The following is an 11,029-nucleotide window of genomic DNA, read 5'->3' as shown; positions in this document are numbered from 1 at the left end:
CTGGACCCGCGCCTAGGAAGTGACACCAGAGGAAGAGCCGACACTGGTGCAAGCAGCACGTTGGGGCTGCTGCCCGCGCCAGGAATGTTAAAGAGGTGAGGGAAGGGGCATGTGCATGGCAGGAGGGGAAGGAGCAGGTGGGAGTGGGGGAGGCGGACAAGAGGACGGGGGAGGGGCGCCACTGCGCCTTGCTACGCCACTGCTCTTGAGACAGGTGAACAGTTACCCCATTCAACCATCATTGCAAATTCTTGGAATTGGATTCAACGTTATCTTTTAAACGACAAACTAGTAATCTGATTAGGAAGGTTTTTATCAATTTGTGGAGTATGTTCACTTTGTTATCGGTCATTTTTCTGTCTTGTTGACTCAATTATATTAGCTCAACTGGATTATTGTAATGCAGTCTATTATGAGATTTAAAAAACTAACCTAAAAAGATTACAGCTGGTACAGAATACAGCTGCTAGATTGATATTTAATAAAAACAAATTGGACATGTTACAACTTTGTTAAGAACATTACATTAGTTGCCGGTTGAATCTATGGTAAATTTTAAGTGTGCTTGCATAGTCTATAAGCTAATATTTGACCAAATATATCTCGATAAGCTTCTCATCCCACAATGCCCAACACGTATACTGAGGTCAGCAGATCAGAAACTCTTGTTAATTCCTTCCATAAAAGATTTCTTTTACACTAGGAAAATAAACTTTGCAGTAGTAGTTCCAACTTTGTGGAATGCTCTGCCACAGCAACTCCGATTCAAACAACAACTTGATAAATTTAAGATAAGCCTGAAGACTTTTTTATTTAGCGACGCCTTTTCCTGTGCTTAGAGCATTTTGTTCTTTCTTTCTTTGTTTTTCTTTTTTTCTCTCTCTTTCTTCTTTTTTTCCTTCTTTTCTTATTCAGCCAACCGCTTTTATTAAGCGATCCCACCCCATATGTTTTACCCTCTTCCCTCTTTCTCCTTTCTTCTTCTAACATGTAACTTTCCCCCCCCCCCTTTTCCCTTTTTCCCTCACTTTCAAGTCTGTCCAGTTAACGTCTTTGGTGTGCACTTTCATTATTTTTTAATTATTTATCTTTTAAAAATTTTTTTATTGTAAACCGGCCAGATACTTGTTGATGGTCGGTATATTAAAAGTCAATAAACTTGAAACTTGAACTTGAACTTTTCATGCATCAGGACAAAGGTCTCGCAGATCTGTTTTTTTAAATTCTCGTTAGTATTTCCATCAGTCAAGGGTATTCAACCTCCAAGTTTGGTTACTCGATCTATTTCTTTCAATTTTACCGCTTTGTGGAATGGTTTACCATTATAGTTAAGAACATGTGGGTCTTGCTCAATATTTCGGACGCAGTTAAAAACTATTTATTTTTAAAAAACCCAATTTGATCAGTAGACTGGCTAATCTACATCTTATTGTAAACAGTGTCGAGCTTCATGACACATGGGGATGATGCAGTATATAAGAGGAAAGATTAGATTAGACCTTATTTATCGTATTTGTTTATATTTGGTCATTGGTTATGCTGTTAACAAAATTGTAAGTTTTATGTTAATCTGTACCTGCTGTACATCGCTGTGGGTGAATCTTAAGGTGGTTAATAAATCCCAATAAGTAAATCTGCAGTCTGTAAGAAAAAGAGACAAACACCTAGGGCCAGATTAAGTAGACGGTACACAAATTTAGGCACCAAAACTAGGGTTACCAGATTTTATGTACGCAAAATCTGGACTCATAGACCCGCCCCAGGCCTGCCCAGTTCCACCCATCCCTGCACTGTTACGCCCCACCCCCTCAGCCTGCTCATTGGGAGAGAGTGTATCCATGCAAACGTAGATGCGACAGGATGGCGTCACTGCGTTGCATCCTGAAGTGATTTGCTTTTCAAAACCTGGACATAGTGCCGGATTTTGAAATTTCGTCTGGATGCCCGGACATGCCCTCTAAAAAGAGAACATGTCCGGTGTCACAAACCCCCTTGCAGTCCAGGCTGGCGTGTGACAAACACACAGATTCGGGCGCGTCCCCTTCAACTAGGGGTACCTTCAGGATTTTTAGGCGGCCCCAGACAACGGTCTAGGCCCCTCGAGATATAGGGTAAGTACAAGGTTTCACTATATCACCAAGCAAACGAGTTCTTTAGGAAAACATAAATGGTTTATTCTGACCTCCAGGTCAAAAGATATGCAACAGCAAAACAATATCACTTTGCAGGTCATTGAACAAAAATAGTAAATTGGCAAAAATCAAACTTACAGTACATTTTCAAGCAGACAAGAACTCAGTAGGCAAAAATCGTCACAGCACACTCTGTTAGCAGTTCAGCTTTTCTCACAGCTCCTACGTGCAGGCCCAAATCACACAGCTGAGACGGTTAATCTAATTAGCTCCCTGCAACAGGAGTCACAGTAACTTTCTTACAGTTCCAACTACACTTTAAACAGTGCAGCCTGCCTCTGGTTCATAAACTTGTCTTTGAATGCATTACTTGATTCAGACTTCAGGCAAGCATTATTCTCCAACTTCTCATGCTTATACAGCTCAATATATATATCCCCTTCTTCAGGTTTAACTTGGGCAGCAGAGAGAGGAAAAAAAACGATTTGCAAAAGAAAACATAAAGCACAAACAGTTTCCCTGTTGCTGCATTCTTTCATTCAGAATTCCATACCTTCTAACTGGCCTTCTACCCTAGGGCCAGCTATTTCTACCTCCATGCCTTCTACCTGGTCTGGTACTGGATAGTTTGAAGGGGTTAAGATTTCCTCCAAATCCTGCATGGGATAATCCAACACGTTTTCCTCTGCTGCCCTGTTCCACAGCTCCTCTCCTGCCTTGGGCTGTGGGAGTGACTCGCCCTCGTCACTCGCTCCTCCTCTACCTGTTTGTCTCTGCCTGCTTTTAAACAGATCAGAGCCAATCCCCTTCAGCCTGTAGCGGGGGATGGGTTTTGGCTCTACAGCAGTTTTCCTCTGCCTGGGGTTTTCAACTGCAGCTACTTTCCTTGTGGCTTCTTTAGCTGTTCTAAAGCCCGGAAGCTGCTGTTGCCAACCTGCCTGCCTCTGTTCCAGCTCACTATCACTTTGATTATAGGGGCAAGGGAGGTCAGCCTCAAGTTGAGCGCCAGAATCAATCTGGTCCATTCTTCTGCACTTAATCCTATCAGGGACTGGGCTAGTGCTGGTGCTGGGTTTGTCACATTCCCCCACCCTTAAAGGATGACCCTCACTTGTACCCGGAGGAGTCCCTATATTCTCAGGCATACGTGACAGAATATTTACATTCAATGGCGTTTCCTATTTTTGTTTCTTTTATCAGAAGGGCTCGGACTAGGGCCTGTATCACAAAAGTCATCAGGCCACCGTAACACTGGGACCTCGTTTGGCTCACACACATCTACGCCCTTTGTGCACTCCAACCCCTCTAAACTGAATACCCTGTGGGCTAAAGCTGCTACTGCCTCCGATATTTCACCCATACTACCCTCCTTTGTATGTTCCAGTTGAGCCTGTAAATCTTCCAACACTTCTTCCACTCGGTTCAACTGAGATTTATACTGGCCTAGCTGGGTTTCAAATATTTGATTTTGCTTTACCCATTTACCTGTTTCACCTTCCTTGTCTTTCCATTTTCCTGCCCAACCTTCCATAAACTTTTTAAACTCAGTCTGCTGTCGCTGATTTCCTGCGACCTGCTCTCCTACTTGGGCAAGTTGCTTGGTCAATTCCTCTAGAGCTTTATTAAAGGACCCTATCTTTTGTTGATTTCGTTCTTCAAGTTCCTGCTGTATTTCTTTACCCTGATCCTCTTTATCCTTTGTCAGAGCTCTTATCTGTGCTTGTAATTCCTCCATCTCCTTCCTCCATTCGGCCCCCTCACTGTGTTCCCCCTTGTGTGAGTCCCCAGGAACCGGGAAGGTTGCCGGAGTATGTGTTTCCGAATTCTGTATTTGGATGGTTTCTGTCCCCTTACTTTCCACTTGTGTAGGTATCTTATCCTGGTCAGTCAATCGTTCGTGTGTACTAGGCTGTGTGTTCCCCGATGACCCAAAGCCTTTCATACCCCTCTTAGTCTCAGGGAAGTAAACCCATCTCTCCAGTCTTGCCACCCATATACGTTCACACACTATCTGGGCAATGCAATCTCCAGGCTGTACTTGGAAGGGTACAGACCCGTGATTTACCAATAGGACCGCTACATTACCCCGAAAATCAGGGTCGATTACTCCTGCTGCTACATCAACCGAAGCTTTCCACGCTAAGCCTGAGCGGGGCGCGATTCTTAAATACGAGCCTGGTGGCGGAGACAACTGTAAATCAGTATTTACCAGGGCTCTCCCCTTAGCGGGAATCAGTTGTTCCTGTGCGGCATAAAGATCATACCCTGCCGCCTTTCCATACGCTCGTGTAGGGGCCTTTGCTTTCTCAGACAAGGGCACCCACCTTATTGTGGGCTGCCAGCCTCTCCCACCATTTCTCGCTCGCCAGTCCCCTGCTCTTCTGGCCCTCCTGGATTGGAACTGACATTGTTTAGCCCATGCTCCCAATACTAGTCCACCCTTAATCCGGGTCTCTTCCCCCCTCCTGCTTCCAGTCGAGGTCTTGCAATCACCCCTAACCTTGGTTCTGAGCCAATCCTGCCCCAGGATCAAGGCATGAGGTATATTCTGAGCAATGGCTACCTTTAACTCAATCAGTTCTCCCCCAATTCTCAAGTTCACCCGCTGACGGGGATACTCCCTCATATCCCCATGCACACACCACACCTTCACAGTATCCACCCCTTTCTCACTGGGGCTGGCACCCCTAATTTGATGCCATAATTTCTGTGCCATAACACTCTGTTCTGCCCCCGTATCAACCAGGGCAGACACTGTCCTGCCTTCCACTCGTACTTTCTGAAAATATTCCCCGTGACTAGTTCTCCTTACCTCACAGGCAATAGTAAAGTCCCTTCTTTCCCTGCATTCCCTTTGACGGTGTCCTTTTCCCCCACACCTGAAGCAAACGATGGGAGCTGGGTTAAAGGGTTTCTGTACTCGCTTCTGAGGGTTCCTAGGTGGTATGTTATTAATAGTAGGAGCCTGAAGTGTAGTGTCCCTCTGGAACTGTGTCTGGGGTCTATAACTTGGGCCTGGTTTCTCGGGAAGTCCCTGGGCATCCAGATAAGCTTCTGCCACAGATAGTGACTGTGTCAGATCCTGGCATCCCTGTTTCTGGATCCACCCCTTTATATTCTGGGGCAGAGCCTCTAGGAATTGTTCCCTGATTAACTCAGCGAACATCGCTCGTGGGTCTGCCAAGAAAGGCTGTAACCATCTCTCCGCAGCTTTCGTTAGGCGTTGTAACAGTGCCTTAGGTCTCTCTTTTACCCTTAACTGGAGAGCACGAAAGGTTTGCCTGTAATACTCTCTTGTATATCCCAGAAAATCTAGGATATGTGCTTTCACAGCTGGGTAACTACTGGCCTGATCCGCAGCAATGGTCTGAAAAGCCGCAAGGGTCTCGCCAGCCAAACATGGCAGAAGGCGAACCGCCCACTGCTCTGGAGGCCAACCTGCTGCAGCAGCAACCCTCTCAAAAGAGTTTAAAAAATCATCTGGGGCATCCTGTGGTGTTATTTTGTTCAAATTCAATAAACCTAGAGAGTTTTGCCCTACCACGGGTAGATTACCCCCAGTCCCCAATACCGGTATATGCATCTGTCCACCAGTCGTAGGCTTCAATAGCTGCGCCATTAATTGAGACTGCTGCTCCATGGCTCGCATAAAGTCACTGTGATGACGTTCACTAGCCTCCTGGCTTGCTTGCCATAGTCCGTGGCTAGTCTCCAGGACCTTCTTTAAGTCCTCATTCTGCCTCTGACGTTCTCCCGCAACCACTGCTAACGCCGCCGGCTCCATGCTGACTCTGTAAAAAATGAAAAAACACACGCTCCAAGTGCGATACCACACAGTTCTTTCTCCCCGAAACTATCTTCACCAGCCCCTCTGTTGTATATGCTTACCAGAGGTACTGATGCATCATCGCCTGCGTGCTCATTACAGGGTGCACCACCCTTCTTCAGAGACCTATTGGTCCCCCTTTTGTTCCTCGCCAGCTCAGGATGATGGCCTTGACCCCCGGTCTGCTATCCACCCTTCCTGCAGCCGCCAAACTCCAGACACTGGAACCGATATCCTTGGAATGTTCAAGCCGCTTCCATTCACCAGCATTTATAATCCTGGTTCCGATGAACCAAACAATAGTAGAGAGTAAAAACAAAAAAAAAATTTTCCACCTTTGCACTCCCCAATCTTCACCTGAAGAGGTAACAGACCGCACTCCTGATACCAAACTGTCACAAACCCCCTTGCAGTCCAGGCTGGCGTGTGACAAACACACAGATTCGGGCGCGTCCCCTTCAACTAGGGGTACCTTCAGGATTTTTAGGCGGCCCCAGACAACGGTCTAGGCCCCTCGAGATATAGGGTAAGTACAAGGTTTCACTATATCACCAAGCAAACGAGTTCTTTAGGAAAACATAAATGGTTTATTCTGACCTCCAGGTCAAAAGATATGCAACAGCAAAACAATATCACTTTGCAGGTCATTGAACAAAAATAGTAAATTGGCAAAAATCAAACTTACAGTACATTTTCAAGCAGACAAGAACTCAGTAGGCAAAAATCGTCACAGCACACTCTGTTAGCAGTTCAGCTTTTCTCACAGCTCCTACGTGCAGGCCCAAATCACACAGCTGAGACGGTTAATCTAATTAGCTCCCTGCAACAGGAGTCACAGTAACTTTCTTACAGTTCCAACTACACTTTAAACAGTGCAGCCTGCCTCTGGTTCATAAACTTGTCTTTGAATGCATTACTTGATTCAGACTTCAGGCAAGCATTATTCTCCAACTTCTCATGCTTATACAGCTCAATATATATATCCCCTTCTTCAGGTTTAACTTGGGCAGCAGAGAGAGGAAAAAAAACGATTTGCAAAAGAAAACATAAAGCACAAACAGTTTCCCTGTTGCTGCATTCTTTCATTCAGAATTCCATACCTTCTAACTGGCCTTCTACCCTAGGGCCAGCTATTTCTACCTCCATGCCTTCTACCTGGTCTGGTACTGGATAGTTTGAAGGGGTTAAGATTTCCTCCAAATCCTGCATGGGATAATCCAACACGTTTTCCTCTGCTGCCCTGTTCCACAGCTCCTCTCCTGCCTTGGGCTGTGGGAGTGACTCGCCCTCGTCACTCGCTCCTCCTCTACCTGTTTGTCTCTGCCTGCTTTTAAACAGATCAGAGCCAATCCCCTTCAGCCTGTAGCGGGGGATGGGTTTTGGCTCTACAGCAGTTTTCCTCTGCCTGGGGTTTTCAACTGCAGCTACTTTCCTTGTGGCTTCTTTAGCTGTTCTAAAGCCCGGAAGCTGCTGTTGCCAACCTGCCTGCCTCTGTTCCAGCTCACTATCACTTTGATTATAGGGGCAAGGGAGGTCAGCCTCAAGTTGAGCGCCAGAATCAATCTGGTCCATTCTTCTGCACTTAATCCTATCAGGGACTGGGCTAGTGCTGGTGCTGGGTTTGTCACACCGGGTAAAACCCTAACCAAAATGATCTGGGTGAAACTCATCTTCTATAAAAGGCAGGGCCAGATTAAAGGATATGCCCAGGAGGCACGTGCCTAGGACCCAAAATTGTCAGGGGGCCCTAGGGCCGGCGTTAGGGGGGCGCAAACAAGGCAGCTGCCCTGGGCCCAACAGATCCAAACTTCTTGATTGAACTCCTACATTGTCCTTTTCAGAGGGGCCCCGACACAACGCTGTTCTCACAAGCTGCTGGTGGCTGCCCCAAAGTTTTCCCTCTACCGCGATCTATCCTGTTGTAAACGGGAAGTTGCGGCAGAGGGAAAACTTTGGGGCAGACGCCGGCAGCTTGTGAGAACAGCTGCCGTGTCAGGACCCCTCTGAAAAGGACAATTTTGACTGCAGGGTAGAAACGATCTCTTGCCTCGCCTCCTCCTTCCCCCGTACTGTCAGAATGCCTCATCTTTCCCCCAAGGCAGGGCCGGCATTAGGGGGGAGCAAGGAGAGCAGCTGCCCCAGACCCTTGCCTTCTCTTTTGAGTCGCAATGGTCATTTGCTTTCCCCCTGTTTCCCTGATGTGGCAGGCCCACAAGCCTTCTTCCTTCCCCCCTCCCCCAGCGTCAATTCTGAAGTTCCGGGCGAATGACTGACCGGGAACTTCCTCTCCGACGTCAGATTTGACGTTGGGCAGGAAGGCTTGTGGGCCTGTCACGTCGGGGGAAGCAGGAGGAAATCGAGGGCGGTGGGTTGGCGAAATCAGCAGCGGCGGCGGAGAGAAAGAAAGGGGAGGGGCAGGAAGAAAGAAAGCCTGAAAGAAAGAAAGGGGCAGGGAGAGAGAAAGAAAGAAAGAGGGGGCAGGGAGAGAAAGAAAGAAAGAGGGGGCAGGGAGAGAAAGAAAGAAAAGGGACAGGGAGAGAGGAAGAAAAGTTGGACTCATGGAGGGACAGAGAGAGATGTTGGTTGGGATGAGGACTGGATGAGAGGAAGCATGCAGGAGGAAGAAAGAAAGGATGCACAGTCAGAAGGAAGTGCAACCAGAGACTCATGAAATCACCAGACAACAAAGGTAGGAAAAATGATTTTATTTTCAATAGTGATCAAAATGTGTCAGTTTCTTCAAATTTACATCTGCTATATTTTATATTTTGCAGCGTATTAGGGGGCCATGTGTCGTTTCTGTGGTGTTTCACTGTTTGCAGTTTGGCTTTATGGCGGTTCAGTTTAACCTTTATCTACATATTTCTATTTTTAATTTGTGATTACTTATTCCATATTGGGTGAGGGTGTATCTTTGTTCCGTGTGTATGAAAGACATGGTTTTCTGTTAGCGTTGACTAGCCTTGTTTGACAAAATGCATCGGGCATGGTTCTTGGGAGCACCTAGAATAAATCTGATTTGAATCTCTTTTTTCTACCGATCTTCTTTTGATTTATGTTGGATTCTTTGGTGGACAGCTTGCCTTGTTGTTTTGTTACAAGTTAACATACATGGAACATAAGAACATAATCTAATCTAATCTAATCTAAACCTTAAGTTTATATACCGCATCATCTCCATGAGAATGGAGCTCGACACGGTTTACAAGAACTTAAAATAGTGGGTAGAGAAGAAGAAAAAGGATTACATGAACTTATGTGTAGAAGGGGGGAGAGAAAGGGGGGAAGGATAGAGCTACAATTTGCTGAAAAGCCAGGTTTTCAGTTGTTTGAGGAATAACTGAAGGGAGCTCAGGTTCCGCAGCGGGGTGGTGAGGTCGTTCCAAAGACCTGTGATTTTGAAGAGAAGGGATTTCCCCAGTTTGCCTGAATAGTGGATGCCGCGTGGAGAGGGGAAGGCTAGTTTAAGCCTTTGGGCAGTTCTGGAGGAGTCGTGACTGGAGGAGTTGAAAGACAGTGGGATAAGAGGAGGCAGGATTCCGTGAATGATCTTGAAAGCCAGGCAGGAACATTTGAAATGGATTCTGGAGATTATTGGGAGCCAATGAAGTTTGGCAAGGAGTGGGGAGGCATGGTCAGACTTGCATTTTGAGAAGATCAGTTTGGCTGCAGTATTCTGGATTAGCTGGAGTCTTAGAATACTTTTTTTTGATAGATTTAAGTAGATGGCGTTGCAGTAATCTAGTTTGGAGAGGATGATGGATTGGACAAGGATGGCAAAGTGTTGCCATTTCTGGATCAGACCCTGGGTCCATCAAGTCCGGTGATCCGCACACGCGGAGGCCCCGCCAGGTGTACCCTGGCATAGTTTTAGTCCCCATATCACTGTAAGCTTCTCAAGGGAGATGTGCATCTAGTTTACCCTTAAATCCTAGAACGGTGGATTCTGCAATTACTTCCTCTGGGAGAGCATTCCAGGAGTTCACTACTCGCTGTGTGAAACAGAACTTCCTGCTATTCGTCCTGGGCCTGTCCCTCCTCAGCTTCAGTCTATGTCCTCTTGTCCATGTCACATTGGACATTGTAAATAACTGCTTTTCCTTTTGAAAGTCTCGATCAGATCCCCTCGCAGTCTCCTCTTCTCAAGGGAGAACAACCCCAGTCTCCTAAGTCGTTCCTCGTAGTCCAGGTTCTCCATACCTTTCACTAGCTTCGTTGCTCGTCTCTGCACCCTCTCTAGCAGTTTTATATCCTTCTTTAGGTATGGAAACCAATGCTGGACGCAGTATTCCAAGTGCTGTCTAACCATGGCTCTGTAGAGCGATATTGTAACTTTCTCTGATCTACTCATAATTCCCTTCTTTATCATGTCTAGCATTCTATTTGCTTTCTTCGCCGCTGCCGCACATTGCGCCGACGGTTTCGGGGTTTCATTGGAATATACTAGAGGAGTTACAAATTTGGTTGTTTATACATACATATGGGTTACAGTTGGTTGACGTAGAGTGAGGCGTTGTAAACAGGGTTATTAATATAGACTTATATTTTGGATAATATTACTGCTTTACAATTTATTTGAACACTTTTATATATGTATGGAAAGGGTTCAGAGTTAAAGTACTGGGTAAGTAGGTGGGAAGGGGAATTTGTTCAGAGATGTTTAAGGGTGGCATAGAAGAAAAACTGTGCACTGGTAAGCTAATCTTTGCTTGTTTTGAATAAAAAAAAAAGAAAGAAATACAAGTAGAAATAAAGAAGTAAATAAGAAAACAGATAAATGGGGGTGGGGCAAGGCCGGGGGGGCCCAGTATATTTGTGTGCCTAGGGGCCCTCGAAGAATTAATCCTGCCCTGATAAAAGGTGCTCTGTGCCAAGTGACCTTTATAGAATAACACTTGGGCCCACATTCTACACATGATACCTAAAATTAGATAACTAGATTGACACGCCTAACTGATGTAGGTGCTTAATTTATTTAAAAAGCTTAATCAGCACCGATTGGCAATAAACAACTTGTAATTTATGTTAATTGTACTTAATTGTATGGTGGGCCTCCTACCTATCACTTTGG

This window comes from Geotrypetes seraphini, chromosome 9, assembly GCF_902459505.1.
Source record: "Geotrypetes seraphini chromosome 9, aGeoSer1.1, whole genome shotgun sequence".
Classification (NCBI taxonomy): domain Eukaryota; kingdom Metazoa; phylum Chordata; class Amphibia; order Gymnophiona; family Dermophiidae; genus Geotrypetes; species Geotrypetes seraphini.
Note: the sequence above shows the minus strand (reverse complement) of the source record.